This window comes from Eschscholzia californica, unplaced genomic scaffold (assembly GCF_041429995.1).
Source record: "Eschscholzia californica isolate CP2 unplaced genomic scaffold, dmEscCali1.0.p SCAF_2, whole genome shotgun sequence".
Taxonomy (NCBI): domain Eukaryota; kingdom Viridiplantae; phylum Streptophyta; class Magnoliopsida; order Ranunculales; family Papaveraceae; genus Eschscholzia; species Eschscholzia californica.
This window is the reverse complement of record NW_028238309.1, coordinates 34,002,632-34,021,618: the sequence shown is the minus strand read 5'-3', so window position 1 is coordinate 34,021,618 and position 18,987 is coordinate 34,002,632. Positions and strand designations below refer to the sequence as shown.

Sequence of the window (18,987 nt, the reverse complement as noted above, 5' to 3'; positions counted from 1 at the left end):
GAGAAGTCCTAATTAAACTTAAACTCTTTACTCGAGTAAAACGTGGTCCCCACTGAAGATCACCATGGAGAAGTTCTAGTTAAGTTACAGCCATGCGAAGGTGACCGGGGGTATATGGAGAAGTCCTTGCGAAAATAATCATGCTTAGGCTGAGGAAACAACCCTGGAAGCTAAGACAACGACCAGGGGCATTGGAGGAGTCTCGGCGAAAACTAGTCGAGCTCAAGGAGACGAAACTAACTCTGATAGCAAAAGCCACGACCAGAGGTATAACGAAAAGTTCTAGCTAAACTAGTTGTTCTCAAGCCAACGAAACCAGCTCCGGTAGCGAAAGCCACGACCAGAGGTCTATGGAAAAGTCCTAGTTAAAACTAGTTGCGCTCAAGCCAACGAAATCATCTCTAGTAACGAAAGCCACGACCAGAGTGTAACATCCCGTGTTTCTAAAGGTTGGTTTAGGGACTATTTGACATTTAGGTCAAATCAAAAGAGGGACTAAATCAGCAAAGAGTTCAATTTTGGGGTATTTTGCAGTCAAGACAAAACCAGGGACCGAAACTGAATTTCGCCTATTTGGGGGAAAAATCAGAATCGACCTTCTTCTATACTCAAATCGTTCTCAAAGCTATGGCTGCCTTTGGGAGAGAAATTTTTGAGAAATTGATGAAGAATGATAAGGATTTGAAGAGGGATAATTATGATGTGGTTATGGAAGCTATAAGGTTGTCAACAATGGAGGTTTAAGGTAAAGAATTCATACTCTCTCTAGATCCAATTTTCTGTATTTTGAGTTTTAATGGAATTTCAAATTCGAGATTATAAGAATTTGAGAGGAAGTGATACAATTTATGGAAAGTAAACCAAAGACAACCTAATCAAGGTAAGAAATTATGGTTGTGATGATTTAACTGATTGTTCTTAAATTCTAGGGTTTAAGGTTTATGAAATTTGGGGATTTTACTTTAATATGTATTGATGGTGAAATTAGTATTGAATTTAGTTAAGTTGGAGAGTATTCAACTCATACATGAAGGATTGAAGAGTTGATTTAACTAGGGTTTGAAGAAAAACAAAAATTTGACTTATTTCGACTACTATAATGCTGGTACTATTTTAGTGTTTTACCTAGTCATAGAGGTTTCAAAAGCTTATAGAGGCTTTCACTAACTTGTAACTTGTCTCGAGAAAATTCCGAAAAGGTATGGTACAAGTCGTTTCGTTATCGGATGACAGAGTTACGACTATTTTCACGAACAACGCGCTATTCAGCAAACCTGAAAGCTGCCTACTGTTTTACTATTTTCGCTGGTCATCGAGATATCGGATTCTGTTTGAGTCTTCATAAATATTGTAGTATGTCTCATGAAGATTCCATAAAGGTATAGTACGAGTTTATTGGAGGTCAGATGAGGGAAATGTGAGCATTCGAACACGCAGCGTACGGTTAGTCAAACTGATGCACTGCTGCGTATATTTTGTGGTTTTCGGAGATGTTTTAGTTGGAATTAGAGGATACCACGTTAGAGAAAAACATCATAAATGATATAATATTTCTAACGACTAAAGATTTGATTGAAACCGATCAAAGATAAGAGAGTTGTGATTGTTATAGTGTGTAAAGTGTTGTTAGGGATATCTGTGGTGCTGTTGTGTGTGTGTAACTTTCGAGGGTGGTTCACTCGGAGTTTGGCGTAGACATTTAGAACCAAATGTTAAGTACATAAGTGCCGGTCAAACGGTGTATGAGTGGACTTGATTGGATATGTCTGTGGAAGCTAGATCAATCGAATTCGGTGATATTCAAAGTCGTCCGAAGTTCGCGAATATAATTTTATGTTTTAAGTTTTCTTTACGTTATTGCTTTGTTGTGCGAAGGTTCGCGAGTATAAGAACCTAATGTTTCTATTCGGTTTTGGTAATTCTTCCTTATCCCAGAGTATGTGATGTGTCCAAAAAGGTACACCCGCAAGTATACGGGCGGTAAGTAATAAAAACTCGGTAAAACCGGAATCGAATCCTCATGGACTAAGTATAATCTATTCTAAAACTTGTATCTATGGAAATTTCTTTTTAAGATTGTTTGTAAAGTGAAATAACTAAAACAGAAATAATAAAAAATTGATAATCGGGAAACTTATGAGAAGAGGGAATCTAGGGTTTCAGGATCCACTTTAGCAAGTATGACATCTAACTTATGCAATTCAAATCTTCTTTTTATATAACTCAAGGAAGAATAACTAACCTCGGATGATTTTTACTTTTCAGAACACTTACTTTAAAACTTTCAATTCCGATACGTAAAATTACGGGTACTCTAACTATTAAGTATCAAACATAAGCATGAATCATTAAAGACCTAGTGTCTAAATATGATACATCAAACATAAGTATAACTTATGAAAGGGGTTATCGTAAAAGAGACGCGAAGGAATCAAAGTATTAAGTACTTAAAAGAGATTAAGTCAGAAAATCACATAAAACTAAAGCTTAACCTTGACCCTAGATCGGAAAAGTTAGTTACACATGATTGATGAGAGTGTTATAATGATTAAAGAGAAGGAAAAGAATAACATTAAAGAAAGGAAAAGAATTGGAGAGAAAACACCTTTTTTCACTTTTTTTCCTTCTGCGCAAACAAACAGAACCTTAGGAAAATTATTTTCTCATCTTCCCGGAAACGATTTCCAGGTGAGAAAATAATTCTCCTTCCCTGGTTTTTCTCTTCCTTCTCTGTTTTCTCTTTATTTCTCTTTCCAAACTTCTCTCTTTCTCTCTCTAAACAACACAGGAGCCCTGCCTTTATCTTTATAACCGAATATATGAAGAAAGAAGAAGAAGATGATGATAATGGAGTTTATTATTTTGATTCAATCTTTCTTTCTCTCTTTACAATATCTTTCTCTCTCTCAACTCTTTCTATCTAACTTTCTCTCTCTCACAAAGAGAATAATTTAGAAGAAGAAGAAGAAGCAAAAAAACAGAAACTCTCAAACTTTCTCTCTCTCTAGCTCGGGTTTGATCGTCAGAGCCGTGCGGTGCCCAGTGCGGGCAGGGCGCCCGCACTGGGCCCCGCAATGTAGAGGGCCCACAAAACTTAATTAAGGGTAGCTTTTGGAATTGTTAATTAAGGGTAGTTGTTAACTATGACTACATTTGGCTATTTGGGGATGTGTTGACTGTTTCCCAACACGGTAACTTCCTTAAATCTCTCTCTCACCGTTAAGCAATGTGGACGAGGGGCCCCACATCACTTTTCCACTTTCTATGTATGTACTGATATATTTCTTTTATTCTCTCCTTTAATATTGAGTTTGTGTTTTAGTACATTTCATTGTTTTTCTCTTTATTTTTATTTTTTTGAGCACTATTTTGATTTCTCTCTTGTTATCATTAACTTTTTCTATTTTTAATTTATCTTTACCTAAATTCCTAAACTATTTCTTATAAATTAAAGAAGAAATTTAAATTTGATGCAATGGTTCTAATAGTTTTTTGATTTCTCCCATCTACAAAATTTTATATGGAGATTACAAATTACATAGAAAAAAAATCAAGTTTTAATATAGGATATTTAAATTTTTTTTGTAGTTCATATCTATGACACCAAAAAACACAAATGTGGAAATTTGAAGAGGATGGAAAAGTAAAAAGAAGAAAAAAATGATTCAAGCACAAATATGATCAATTATTTAAATTTTTTTTGTTATTCTGATTTTAAAATATTTTTTAAGTTTGATTATACAAGGGGAAGGGCCCCAAATAAATTTTGCACCGGGCCCCTGAATTCTCAGGCACGGCCCTGATTAATGGAGCCTTGGATAGATGATCCTTCTCCGCTCGGTTTCTTCATCTTATATAGCTTGATTGAGTCGGCTTCCCTCTCTTTCTTTCCTTTTCTTCATCTTTGATCGAGTCGGTTGACAATATTATAGAAGTCGGCCATCGATTTCCTTTTTTGTGGAAGCTCTCGGTTTTAGAAACAGGAAGAAGAAGAAGAAGATGATGATGACGTCAGATGACGTCATCCAAGGCGGTTGGCAGTTAGGTTTTCTGTTCCCGTGCTTCGCGGCTGGACGGGAAGGAGTACAACTCAGGTCTTTGGATGTGTCCACGTTACTTGATTAAGTCGCGTCCGTTAGATTACTCCGGGTCTCTGTAATTGCTCCGTGTACTTCTGGAGAAACCGACAGTAGCCCACGCATTCCCTGATCCATACGATTTCCTCCTGGATGCGCGCCACGTGTCCTTCTTGACTTTTAGTCCACCAATTTTGACCCGAACTTTGACTCGCTATATTTTATTCATCCGGACTCCGATTTGACTTTCGTTTTCGCCTACGGGTTCGTCTTGGACTCTACTTTCCATCCGAGCACTAATCTTGACCATGAAATCAGAATCAACAAATGACCAAAATACCCCTAGTCTGCATTTCTCCGACTTTTATCCGTTTTGCACACATAACTCTTAAAAAGGTACCTGAGTAGAAAAAGAGGTAATTCATGAGAGTAACTTGCCCTAGATAGACTAACTTATCAAAATTAAGAGACTAAGATGGGACATTTTATGTCTCATCAAACATCCCCAAACTTAGATTTTGCTAGTCCTCGAGCAAAACAGAAAAATAAAACTAAACCTAATTTACCACTTTCGTAGGGAATCACGATTGCACTTAGCACGTGCAACAAGCCGTTAAACCCCTAGGTTTCCCCTAATGGACGAGTGTGGTCTCGTGAGGGTTTGCAGTGAATCTACCCACAAAATTCAACATTTCAAAAATCAAGAAGGGTGTAAAAATACATGATCCCGACTTTGTTTATCCAAGAGATTTTTGAAGGTTAATAGAAATGCAATCTAAATCAATCAAACCATCCAAAAGCTAAAAAACCACTCACTAGTAATCAAGACTCTAAGTGCACGTGACCAACCATTGTGAATATCATTTCGGTTCTGAACAGACAAGACCTCGATTACCGTCTTAATACATTTCGCCTCGACTGCTGCCTCACGGTCATACACTCAAAAATTCAAATCACTCAGAATTGGTTCACTCAATGTGTGAGTATGAGTATGAAAGAAAACTCAACACATTACAAAAGTTGGACTAGAATTTTTTTATGAATGACTGATCTCATAGAAAGGAAACAACCACTAATACGGGATGGGGAAGCTAACCTACTCTTCTCACCTGATCTACTTTCTAACCGTGTTTTCTAGAGGTCAATAGACACTAAAGATGAACTAGAACTCCTGAGAACTCGACTTCTTCAAATCTTCAAGAACTTTTTTTCAAGGGATAAATACTTAAACCAAGCAAACACTTTTCCCTTCTTTTTCTTTCTTCAAGGGATAACCATTTTTTTTCTTTTTCCCCTTTTTTTTCTCTTTTTCAAGGGCTAGTCACTTCAAGAACTCTTTTTTCTTTTCCCTTTTTTTTTCACTTTGACTTAACCTTGATTTTGATTTGATTTTGATTTTGACTTGATTACTTCCTCCTTGAGTTCAATTCTCTTTATTTTCACTTTCATGCCTTATTCTCAGGATTCTAACTGGTAGATGGAGTTCCTATTTTCCTCTAGTTGACACAGTTATCAAGTTTCTCAGACTACAAGAGAAAGGTTCGCATTCCTGATGACACCCCTAGTGGTTGTGAAATTTAAACCCAGGAGATCATCTGAGTTCTTTTTAGTATTGCGAGGTTGAGTAGCTCTTCATTCTACTCGAAATTAATGCAGAAGAGATCACTCAAAGGCTAAAAGAAAGGCTCAGATTCTCACACGGGTTAAGTCTCCACTAATGATTAATCCGGTTTTCTCAGAAGTGTCTACTCTTCACCTATCTAAGACTCACATGACTGGTGCACACACAATTTCAAGACTCAACTTTCATGAACAAACCCTTAGCAAGCAGACAGTCTAACCAACTTAGACTTTATAACTATTAACAAGCAAAAATAACTAGATTCACAAATCTAGAAAATAAAAAATTTGACTCTTTTTAATTTTTGAAATGAAGGACGAAAAGTCAATCCCCATCCCCAAACTTAAACCGAACATTGTCCTCAACGTTCTAAAGACTATGCAAAAATAAGGGAATGAGGGAAAGATATTACCAGGTTTGGATGTCCTATATTTGGGTTGCCTCCCAAAAAGCGCTAAGTTTAACGTCTTCAGCCAGACCATGGTGACTCAAAGAAAAGAAAAATTACTATAGACCTACTGGATTCTGGTTTAGTGACTCCCCATAAAATAGTAATCGGAAAATTTAAGGGTCAACCCAGAATGTGAAATATCCAATGAGGTCTAGTCTCACGTCTATGTAATGATATAACAGTTTAAGTGAGACTCTCATAGTGAATGAGCGATCCCCAAACTTAGATGATGCTACGATCATTAAGTTTGGCAATACACTAAAGATGACTGTCATTGGATAAAATGGATCCTCATAAACTTGAGAAATGGATTGAGAGATCGTGTTGGAATTGACAGGTATTTCCATAGGAGGGACACGAATTTCCGAAAGACATGGTGCAAAACAATCTAAGAGAGTTTCAGGTTCACCTAGACCCACACTCAAACTAGGAGGTTTTAAAGTAGGTTCATCAGGATGTTGCATTGAAATTTCCTCCAAGATAGGTCCAAGATCCTTAATTTCTGACTTAGGTATGGATATGGACAAACCTTCTAAAATTTCTTTCATTATTGGGTCATCAGTGTCCTTAAAGAACTCTAAAGTTTCACCTAAGTCTAGTGAGTCATCACTCTCATTTAAGATTTTAGCAAGCCACAATTCATCATCTTCATCTTCTGCTAGACTTTCATTATGACTTAAAGGGATATCACCATGACCAGGATGAGAAGAACTCTCAATGTCAGTATCCTCCGTCTGTGAGACTTCGGTTCCAACTTTGGTGTTATCAAGAGAAATGTCTTCCTCGTACATCGACTCTTCATCATCCAAATTAATTGGGTATGTCACATGATTTCTAATTATAGTCTCTCTAATCAACTCTTTTTCCTCCTTTAGAATGGGTGAACATTCCGTCATTTGGTGCAGAGTGGGACTTGAAACACTATAATTATTATCACATTGTGTGGCATACACTATATTGTCATGACATTCCTCATCAATTGTATTCCAGTCTTGTGAATTTCTATCCGTCATTTCCCTAAATTCTATTTGATTATACTCTTGGGGTTCTTTTATGTATTGATTATACTCTATTGTGCCTTGAGAAAGAACTCTACCACTCTGTTCTAGTAAAATATGGGATGACGATTTCGAAATCAGTAAGTCATTTTCATAATGTGGCGAGGAACTTAATTCACTATATGCCCTACTTGCGAAGTATGCATTTGCGAAATGAGTAAACTCTTCTGTGCTCTTAGCCAACTCCATATTGGTCCTAGCTAAATCCTTAAGACTTTGTTGTAATGAAAGTGAAATATGGGATGAATTACCATTGGTTAGCTCAAATTCCTGATGAGGTGACTGACACATACACGGATCACTAAACTCTTGACTATACTGCATGTGTGAATAATTATTGGGATACTCAAACTGTGGTCTGCAACCTCCTTGAGGTTGATAATAATCCCAATAATTTTCAACCCCGTAGACATCAGTCATCGGACTCTCAAAATAATTTTGATTGCTAAAACGTTGATAATTATTGACATCTCTTGACTGAGGGACACAACCTTGTTGCGATTGATGATAATTCCAATGATTACCAACGTTATGACTTTCATAACAGGATCGATCAAAATTATTTTGACTTGTGATATCTGCTCCACATGACGATTCTAACCGTGAGAGTCCTTCCCGCAACTCTACTACTGTCAATCTCTCTTCCAATTCTCTCAAGCAATCTGGATAGAACCCTTCCATTAATGATTTACTTTTATTTTATTTTATTTTTTTATTTTTTGAAAACCAAGGATTCACTACGAAGATCCTAAGGAAACAAGCACAATCAAGCTGACTCCACCAAGCAACCTAAACAGAATCTAGCAACAAGTTATTAGACGTAGGTTTAGTGAATGGCTTGTCAGATTTGCCTAGTAATCTAGACAGCTCCTACTTCGCCACAATACTTGAACTTTGATTGTTATAAAGGTTACTCGATCAGAGTAGTCAGTAAACAATTCTCCAGGAAGACAGCCAACGATGAACGTTGTGATAGCCGTCTTCCTTCGGCAAACGTTTCCTCTTCTCGAGGCGGCCTTTTTGACAAGAATTTCTCACACTTTCCTCTGAGAATGCGTAGATAAAAATCGAGTTCCCGAGTTGTTTATGAAGGTCTTATGAGCTCGATACCCTAGGGTCACTGTCTAAATCAGATTTTAATTATTAACGAAGCTTAGGATCGTGAATGTTGTTTCCTAAATGGGCAAGAGAACGATGATGAAATCCGAACTCCTATCTTGTAACTGGGTTTGTGCCCTTACTAGAATGCTTACACTAAACAGTTCGGCAAAACAATGAGGCAAACAAATTCACACAATTACCCACTTACAGGAGATTCGTGGGTGATCAGAAAAATTACCTCCCTTAAGTGATTCCGTTTCCTTTTTTTTTGTTATATATGTATTAAAAAAATTCCTTTTGAGTCCTTCTTCTTGTTGCACCTCCTCTTTTGATCCTTAGTGTTCTGCAAAAATAAATTCAGAAGCAAGTCAAAGAATTCAAAAAGTAAAAATTACTGAAAATAGAAACAAGAGTAGAACAAATTGATATTAGTCCCCGGCAGCGGCGCCAAAAACTTGATGTGTCCAAAAAGGTACACCCGCAAATATACGGGCGTCAAGTAATAAAAACTCGGTAAAACCGGAATCGAATCCTCAGGGACTAAGTATAATCTATTCTAAAACTTGTATCCATGGCAATTTCCTTTTAAGATTGTTTTTAAAGTGAAATAACTGAAACAGAAATAATAAAAAATTGATAATCGGGAAACTTATGAGAAGAGGGAATCTAGTGTTTCAGGATCCACTTTAGCAAGTATGACATCTAACTTATGCAATTCAAATCTTCTTTTTATATAACTCAAGGAAGAATAACTAACCTCGGATGATTTTTACTTTTCAGAACACTTACTTTAAAACTTTCAATTCCGATACGTAAAATTACGGGTACTCTAACTATTAGGTATCAAACATAAGCATGAATCATTAAAGACCTAGTGTCTAAATATGATACATCAAACATAAGTATAACTAATGAAAGGGGTTATCGTAAAAGAGACGCGAAGAAATCAAAGTATTAAGTACTTAAAAGAGATTAAGTCAGAAAATCACATAAAACTAAAGCTTAACCTTGACCCTAGATCGGAAAAGTTAGTTACACATGATTGATGAGAGTGTTATAATGATTAAAGAGAAGGAAAAGAATAACATTAAAGAAAGGAAAAGAATTGGAGAGAAAACACCTTTTTTCGCTTTTTTTCCTTCTGCGCAGCCAAACAGAACCTTAGGGAAAATTATTTTCTCATCTTCCCGGAAACGATTTCCAGGTGAGAAAATAATTTTCCTTCCCTGGTTTTTCTCTTCCTTCTCTGTTTTCTCTTTATTTCTCTTTCCAAACTTCTCTCTTTCTCTCTCTAAACAACACAGGAGCCCTTTCTTTATCTTTATAACCGAATATATGAAGAAAGAAGAAGAAGAAGATGATAATGGAGTTTATTATTTTGATTCAATCTTTCTTTCTCTCTCTACAATATCTTTCTCTCTCTCAACTCCTTCTATCTAACTTTCTCTCTCTCATAAAGAGAATAATTTAGAAGAAGAAGAAGAAGCAAAGAAACAGAAACTCTCAAACTTTCTCTCTCTCTTTAGCTCGGGTTTGATCGTTAATGGAGCCTTGGAGAGATGATCCTTCTCCTCTCGGTTTCTTCATCTTATATAGCTTGATTGAGTCGGCTTCCCTCTCCTTCTTTCCTTTTCTTCATCTTTGATCGAGTCGGTTGACAATATTATAGAAGTCGGCCATCGATTTCCTTTTTGTGGAAGCTCTCGGTTTTAGAAACAGGAAGGAGAAGAAGAAGATGATGATGACGTCAGCTGACGTCATCCAAGGCGGTTGGCAGTTAGGTTTTCTGTTCCCGTGCTTCGCGGCTGGACGGGAAGGAGTACAACAATTTCTACTAAACCTTTATCTCTCTTCATTTTAACCAATTTCCATTAAAACTCCAAAACCTCCATTAAAACCACCAAAAGCTTTAGAATGTTTCTTTACATTTTGCATTTGGATTTTTTTTTTTGTTAATTTTGGTCTGCCGTCACTCTTAGTGCTCTCTTTCTTTTATCCTCTCTCATTTTCCCTCTACTTATTTTGGTGAAATTGTAAAAAAATGAGAAACATATATTACATTTGTTACCTTGGATAATCCTAAATTGGATTTCAAGAGAGAGAATGTGTAAGGTCATTTAGGAGATGGATTTGACTATGAAGTCTGAAAAAAAAAATTTGGACTTATAGTGGACTTTGAGCATACCAAGGAGCATATGTGGTTGCAGGTGGTCGACATCTTAAATTCGAACCAATAGAAGATGATATTATGGATTAAGATTGCATATTCGTGTTGAAGGTTTGTACACTTATTAATTGATAATGAAAATCAAAGAGTAATAAACTTTCACTTTCTCTTTGCTAAAATCTTTGAATTGAGAGTGCAACTTGTACTAGATTAAAGATCAAAGATCATGATCTTTTTTTTGTTTGCTACGGATTATAAGCTTAATCACTAAACAGATAGATAATAATTTTAGCATACAAGTACCAAATTCAATCTTCAGATAGGCATCGTGATTCATGATGATTTTATAATTATCTGTTAAGCTAATCATATTTTCGCTTATATATGAATATTGAGTGGAAGTTCTGTAATACATTCCTCTTTAGTCATTCCTTAGTCTGTTAACTTATGAACATTACTGGCCGAGTTCTTCTCTTTAGCTACGGCAACATAAAGTTCTTATAGAATTAAACACGAATGAGTCTCTGAGTCCTTGTTAAATTATTGAGAGAGTTAAATTCAAAATTATTGAGAGAGTTGAACCATATTTCTCTCTTCCAGTGGTGCCTGTCACAAATATACCACCCAATGGATATATTTGATACTTAAAAATATTTTAAAAATGTGGTGGTGGTGGTGGTTGTTTGTAGTGGAACTAGTGGTCGTGGGTGGTGTTGATGACATTATGTAGTATTGTTGTTTAGTGTAGCTAACAACAAATCTTAATAATAATTAATCATGTTGAATTTCAAGAAAAATTAACTAAATATTTTACAATTATTCACCTTGTTTAAATATTTTGAGTATGTCTAACCAAGTGACTATGTGAGGATAATTATTCTCCTTATTATACACATATTTTTTCATATAAAAATCAGCTTAATCAAAATATAATAATAGTTATAAAAAACCATTAACGTTTATAAACTCAAATGTCCATGGTGGTCCGACACATGAGTCAGATTTTGATGCGGTGACGGGTTTTGAATTTTTGATTGCTGTGATTTATTTATCCTAAAGGTGATTGATGTCTATAAATCAAGTAGATACTTTGGTCAGAAAAATAATAACTTGAATCATATGTAAATATTTGGGTTGAGAGCAAAATAAGTTCTATAAGTGAGATTAATGATTGAAAAATTACAATGAAAACTAAAATAACGATTTGTAATATATATGCAATGTACCTTAAAATAGTGATAGCACTAAACAAATAGGATCAATATCTATATTATAAAAAGGTTTTTTTTTTCTTTAAGTATATGACCCCTATTTATTTAGTTATGTTAAGACTACACCCCTAAAAACATTTTTTGTTTAGGCGTTAGCTTCCAAAATCAATTTTCCCGTCAAATAGCTGTTATGTGCGGGGCGTGCGAGTCACATGCTCGATCTCGGACCAAAATGCTCCCGTCCCGATCCCACGGTTAAAAACATTTGGGTTATTTCCCTAATGGCCCCCAACTTTGTGACCAGCTTCCCGCCTGGCCCCCTAAATTAGCAAAAATACCCATATGGCCCCTTAGTCGCCGTTACCGTCAGAAAACCGTGAACACATTTCACTTCCGGAAATGCCCTTCCGTGTTGTCAGGCGTGCCTGACAACCACTCAGCCCGTCAAATCGTTCATTAAATACCATACGTCATTCAGATTCACCTTCCCCCATGCCCGCCGTTTCTTCCCCATGCCAGCCGTTTCTTGGAAAGACAAGACACCCCTTCGCCTTCACCTACCCACCCAGATTACAGATTCTTCTTCTCCTGGTTCATTCTCTCTCTGACTCTTTTCTCTCTAACTCTTCTCTCTCTAAAACTCTGCTTCAAAAACTCTGCTTCATTCACCATAGTTTATCCTTCTTCTTCTCATCTGATTTTCCCCAAAATTCTTCCATGGACGACAAATATGAACCCCTTTATCCAATAGAAGATCTGATCGATGTTCAGGTTCACTATGGTGGTTATTTTCCTGATGACACCGATTGGAACCATATTCACTACACACAGTACATTGGTGGAGATGTAGTTATATTTCAAGACATTGATGTCCCTCTGGCGAAGGAGTGGATGCTCTTGAAGTTCCTTGACGCCGCATGCAAAGGGTTTAAGTTGCCACAGGGAACGCTTGGGCTTAGTTTGTGGGCAATTGTTCAAAGCAAGTCCTTTCTTGGTATCGTCTTAGACGATGAAACATTGAACTTGTGCGTTCTGAATGCTAGAACTTCGAGAAGGGGCGGTGGATATCTCCATTTTTTCCTTGTTGTCGAACATCCAGAAGTCCCCCCTCCCCCCCACCACCATCTCTGTACCTTGAATGGCATGGTGAATGGCAGAACCCCCCTAAAATGAAGAGGTTTAAGTCGAAGGGTGGGCATGGGCTGAGGGAAAGAATTTCCACAAAAGGGTTAAGGTTTCTGGAAGAACAGAGGAAGGGCAAAAGGATAATGTTGACTAGAGGAGCAGTAAAAGAAGACCTAATAACCAGATTTGGAGTCCCGAGGATCCTGGTAATGGACAACGGACCGCAGTTCAACAATGATGCCATGAAGGACTTCCTCACGGAGTATGGGATTAAGCCGGCCTACGTGAGCCCCGCACACCCCGCACACCCCGCCGGAAATGGACAAGTAGAGGTAACCAACAAAACTGTAGTTAAGTACATTAAAACCAAATGCTATAAAAACAAAAATTGGGTAGACAAACTCCCCGACGTACTGTAGACATTCCGTATCACACCGCGAAGAGCCACGGGGAAGACGCCTTTTCGAATGGTATACGGCATGGACGTCATGCTACCCCTAGAAATAGGCAAACCGAGTCTAAGAGTAAGACACTTCGATCCCGAAACCAATGAGCAACTAATGTTAGAACACTTAGACCTAGTGAACGAAGTCCGAGACCGAGCGGAGCTGCGAAATCTTGCTTTCGAAGACACCATGACCAAACAGCACAGGTCCCACATGAAGATAAGAAAGTTTGACGTCGGAGACATAGTGTGGAGAAACTCTAAATTCACCCAAAAGCCTTTAGCAGCCAAACTCTTTCCCACATGGGAAGGCCCTTATAAGATAGTAGCGGTTGTAAGACCTGACACCTATAGGTTAGGGAATACGTCAGGGCACGTCCTTACACACCCCTGGAACGCGGAGCACCTCAAATTCGCCTTTCAGAAGAAAGACACCGATATATCCTAGAATACCGAAAGATGGACCAGACTCAAGAAGATGAAGCATAGATCTACTTGTATGGTACTATGTTAAGTAAGGAAGTTATAGGGAATTTTGGCCATGTTCAGCGAACTTATAAACTTTTGCTAGTATAAAACTTTCTGTTTTAGAACCCAAAGGAGGAGTCCTAGCTAAAACTCATCTCACTCTGAATCGAGCAGGTAGCCTTGACAGCGAGAGCCACAACCAGGGGACCTAAAGGTTGTAGGGTTATGGGTGTATCTAATACACTATCTAGTTTTCTAAGCGAAATCTCAACATCTAATATGTTAACACTAGTTTCCAGGATCGTTGTATACATGAACTAAACAATGAACTAGAATAGGGAAAAATACCTTTTCGCGTTTTTCCCTCGAACCATTCCAATTCGTGTGTGAAAATCGAGGGCTCCAATTGTCGCTCCTCTACTTGAGAAACCGAGATGGTTAACTTGATCTCCCTTCATTAATGTCTGCTAGGACTTCAATGGAAGGTTGAGAAGAACCTTTCTTCTTGACTAGATTCTAGAGAAAACTCACTTTTCTCTTTCTTGCTTTTTCTCTGTTAAAAAGCTCTCACAAACTTATGAGTTTTGTCTCTTTAGATGTGTATAGAATTATGTCTAAGGAGGTCTATTTAGAGGGATCATAGAGAAGGTATTTGACCCAAACTAGGATTCCTAAAATATCTCCTTCAAGACATATCTAATAGTGTCCCATATGAAACCCTAAAAGGGGTTTATGTGTGGCCGGCCACATAAAGCCTCTATGGGCTTTATGGCCGGCCCACTTAGGGGTTCCAACCGGCCATGTGCTGGCCGGCCCCTCCTTAAGGTCAACCATCATATGACCGACCCCTTTAGGGCACCCAGGGCTCCCTTTTTAGCCCGGGGTTATGTACACTTGTCCGGACTCCTCCGAACTCTATTTGGCCTCAAATAATGGATCCAATCTACTTATTTGCCACTCTTTATCTAGTCAACTCTCTCCGATCAAGTTACCACTCTTATGTGTAACCTGTTGTAGGATCCGGTCTATATTAGTTGCGAATCACCGAATTGATTCGACGATCTTAGTTGGCTTCTAGCAAAGCACTACGACCCCTAATTGGACCAGACTGGATGACCTTCATCTTTATCCTAACTGACAAATTGATCGCATTTCCATCTTGGTCGAAGGACACTCCTTCGGAAGGACATCTCCTTCAGAAAAAACGGATATATCCTTTAGTCTCCCACTTGTCCTTAGAACAAGTGCAATGCTTGATTCGCATGTCACTTCGTATCTCATCTGATTCGTCATATCTTTTTTCAGACTTTTTTGATCTGGAGAATAACTGCCAAGCTAATGATTAACTTTTAATCCATTAGAGTACAGCTGTACAGTTTCAGTTTCTTCTCCTCAAGTGGCCCGGAGATACTTTTTCTTAACCTAGTTAGGAGGACATAATCCACTCTTGTACTCCCACTTAACTTCATATCTATCATGTCTTCCCCAGCAATCCGCCTTTATAACCTCCTTTTACGGCGCGGCGTTTGACGGTGCCAAAGTTCGACATTCCTTATAGAAAATGAGTGGAGTACTCATGTTTAAGGAATCTCTCCAATCTTTCCCATGAGTGTTCATGACGTTTTTCAACTCCTTGAAGAACTCTCATGTTTGGGTTAATCCAGTTTATATTCCCCAATCATACACCCATGTAATTGACTTGAATATTATATTCCCATGGCCCATGAAACAGCGCCATCATATGAGAGCTTTGTTAATTCTTTTATGTCTGATAAAACAACTACAATCTTTGAGGATGTTAAACCAGCATTGAACTCAAAGGAGTTGAGACGAAGGTCAATGGAAGAAAGTAGCTCAGGAGATGGTTTGGATGTAAGGATGCAGCAACTAGGTGATAGGAAGGGCTGGTCTAGTTCTAAATCGAAACCTAGGAAGTACAGCTGCTTTAATTGTAAGAAGGAGGGGAACTTCAAGAATAATTGACCTGAGCTTAGGAAGAAGCCAGATGAGGCAGCAGTCTTCGAAGAAGATGATGTTAGTGTCTTGGAAATCATTAAAGAATGTGACGAAGATATGGCAGTAGTCTTCGAAGAAGATGATGTTGTACATTCCATATATGTCCTCATAAGGAATGGTTTTCCACTTACACAACCAGTAATGGCGGTAAGGTGTTAATTGGAAACGACGCTCCTTGTAAGTGTTGGGTTTTGGGGATCGAATAACCATTGTACGTATCTAATACTAACAATCATCTAACTAGTGTTGAGACACCCGAGTAAATAGGGGATTGAATTTTTAGTCCTTATTTCAAAAATTCAAAAGTGTTCAAAATTTTTAATTTTTGGATTGAAAATACGAGTCTAGTTGTTTTTGCTTGTTAATAGTTATAGAGTCTAGTTGGTCGTACTATGCTTTTGCTGAAAGTTCTTCCACGAATTTCGAGTCTTGAAGTTGTCTGTGCACTAGCCATGTGAGTGTTAGATAGGTGAAGAGTTGACTTCTCTGAGAGAACTTAATCGATCATTAGTGGAGACTTAACCTATGTGAGATTCTGAGCCTTTTCCTTTGTTTTCAGTGATCTCTTCTGTGATAACTCCGAGTAGAATGAAGAGCTACTCAACCTCGCAATATTTATTAGAACTCAGTTGATCTCTTGAGTTCAAATTTTACAACCACTAGGGATGTCATCAGGAAGTAAACCCTTCTCTTGTAGTCTGAGAAACTTGAAAACAATGTCAACTAGAGGAAAATAGATATCATCCATCATTTAGAACTCTGAGAATTAAGGCATGAAGCAAAATAAAGAGAATTTTACCCAAGGAAAGAATAATGTGAAGAAAGTACGTTATGTATTTTGAGTTTTATTACCAGAGTCAGTTGCAAAAAAAAAAAAATGTTTGTTTAACTGTTTATCCCTTGAAGTAGTTCTTGAAGATATGAAGACGTCGAGTTCTCAGAAGTTCTAGTCACATCATCATTATAGTCTATTATCTTCTAGGAAGCATTGTTAGATAGTTGATCAGGTGAGAAGAGTTGGTTAGCTTCCCCATTCCGTATTAGTGGTTGTTTCCTTCCTATGAAATCAGTCGTTCATAAAGAAATTTAGTCCATCTTTTGTAATGCGTTGAGTTTTCTTTCATACTCATACTCGCACATTGAGTGAGCCATTTCTGAGTGACTTTAATTTTTGAGTGTATGACCGTGAGATAGCAGTCGAGTCGAAATGTATCGAGACGGTAATCAAGGTCTTGTCTTTTCAGAACTGAAATGATACTCATATTGGCTGGTCACGTGCACTTCGAGTCTTGATTACTAATGAAGAGATTTTTAACATTTGTATGGGTTTGGTCGATTTGGATTTCATTTCTATTAACTTTCGAAAATCTACCGGATAAACATTTTTAGTCCATGTCATATTTAACCCTTTTGGAATTTTGAGATATTTGTGGGTATATTCACTGCAAACCTTCACGAGACAAAACTCGTCCTCTAGGGCAAACCTAGAGGTTTAACGGCTTGTTGCACGTGCTAAGTGCAATCGTGATACCCTACGAAAGTGGTGAAGTGGGTTTAGTTTTATTCTCTGTTTTGCTCGAGGACTAGCAAAATTTAAGTTTGGGGATGTCTGATGAGACATGAAAATGTCCCATCTGAATCTCTTAACTCGGGTTATTTAGTCAATTTCGAGCAGTTACTCTGATAAATCATGTGTTTCTCTTTTCCAGGGGTCTTTTACGGAGTTCGGCATGAAAAATGGTTAAAAGCGGGAGAAAGACGCAGAAAAGGGCATTTTGGTCATTTGGAGATGAGGGTAGTCTGGTTATGTTGTCAATGTTGTCACTCCGATGAAATATAGAGTCTAAGACTAACCCTACGGCGAAAACGGGAGTCGAATCGGAGTTCGGATGAGAAAAAATAGAGAAGGTCAAAGTTCAAGTCAAAATCGAGTCAACATGAATCTTTCAGAGACACGTGGCGGAGACGGGAACGTTAGTATGAAAATTTCGGTATGCTGGTGGGCGTGAGAGGGACATTTTCAGGATAGTCTCTAGGTGTTGATCTCGTGTACTGCGTAGCAGGATATTACGATGCTCCCTCACCAAGATACGAAATCTAACGTGTGGTTGTTCTCCATGCACATGCCTCTCATGCTTTTAAAATGCTTCCTACTACACTACATCACTCCTACTCTCCTATCACAACGTGCATGGGTTGGCACCAGATTTGTTACCCATTTTCTCTCCATTCTCTATCTTTAGTAAACACAAATAAAAAGGGAAGGAAAGAAAATCAAGAAGGAGATAAGACAGGGGTGGCCCTGGGCCAAAGCGAACAAAGTGTCGCTTCGGGCCACCGAATTTTAGGGGCCACCGATACATTAATTTCTGTTAGAAATATATAAGAAATCCAACTCTCTAAGAAAATTATAAGGGCCCCATTTGAAAAATATTAAGTAAAAAGGGCCACCAAATTCGATGATCTTTAAATGAATGGCGGGCCCAACAGTTTGTTTGATTTATGAGAAAGTAGAGTAGAAAGTGTTGATTCAAAAACTGGTGGAGACAAATGATGATTACGAGAAGCTTAACCCATTTAAAAAATGTTTGGTAAAAAGGACCACCAAGACATTAGGTTTCAAGCTCCACAATTACGAGAAGCTTTAGAAGAATTGGTGAAGACAAGTGATGATTCAAAAACAGTTTATGATGCCGAAAATATATTAAAACAAGACTTTGAAAATTTTGAATTCCTTTTGAGCATGGTTATTTGGCATAATATATTGTTTACGGTAAACTCTGTTAGCAAAACACTTCAAACTGAAAATATAGATATTGAAGTTGCATTAGAGAAATTGAATGGACTCATTTGTTATCTTGAAGCCTATAGAGAAGTGAGATTTGAAGAAGGCATGGTTGAAGCTAAAGAGATTGCCATTAAAATGGGAGTTGAAACAACATTTCGGGAAAAACGTATTATTCGAAGAAAGAAACAGTTTGATGAGAATGTGTGTGAAGATCCATCAATGTCACCTAAAGAAGCATTTAGAGTTAATTATTACATATACATATTAAATCGAACTCTTTCTTCATTTAAGAGCAGATTCGAGCAAACTATAAATACGAAGAAATATCTAATTTTCTGTTTGAGTTAAAAAAGATAAACTCCCAAGATGATGGTGATTTGAGATATTCATGTGTTCGCCTTGAAACCTTTTTCAAGCATAATGAGTCATATGACATAGACAGACTAGACTTATTTTCTGA

The 18,987-nt window shown here is 37.6% G+C and overlaps 1 long non-coding RNA gene across 1 annotated transcript; it reads left to right on the top strand.

The window, feature by feature from the left end:
• The first annotated feature begins 604 nt into the window (after window positions 1–604).
• On the top strand, window positions 605–6,201 carry LOC147557505 (uncharacterized). The gene is made up of 3 exons (XR_015234046.1): window positions 605–745; window positions 824–3,021; window positions 3,792–6,201. It is a non-coding gene; the product is annotated as an uncharacterized LOC147557505 (long non-coding RNA).
• The last annotated feature ends 12,786 nt before the right edge of the window (window positions 6,202–18,987 follow it).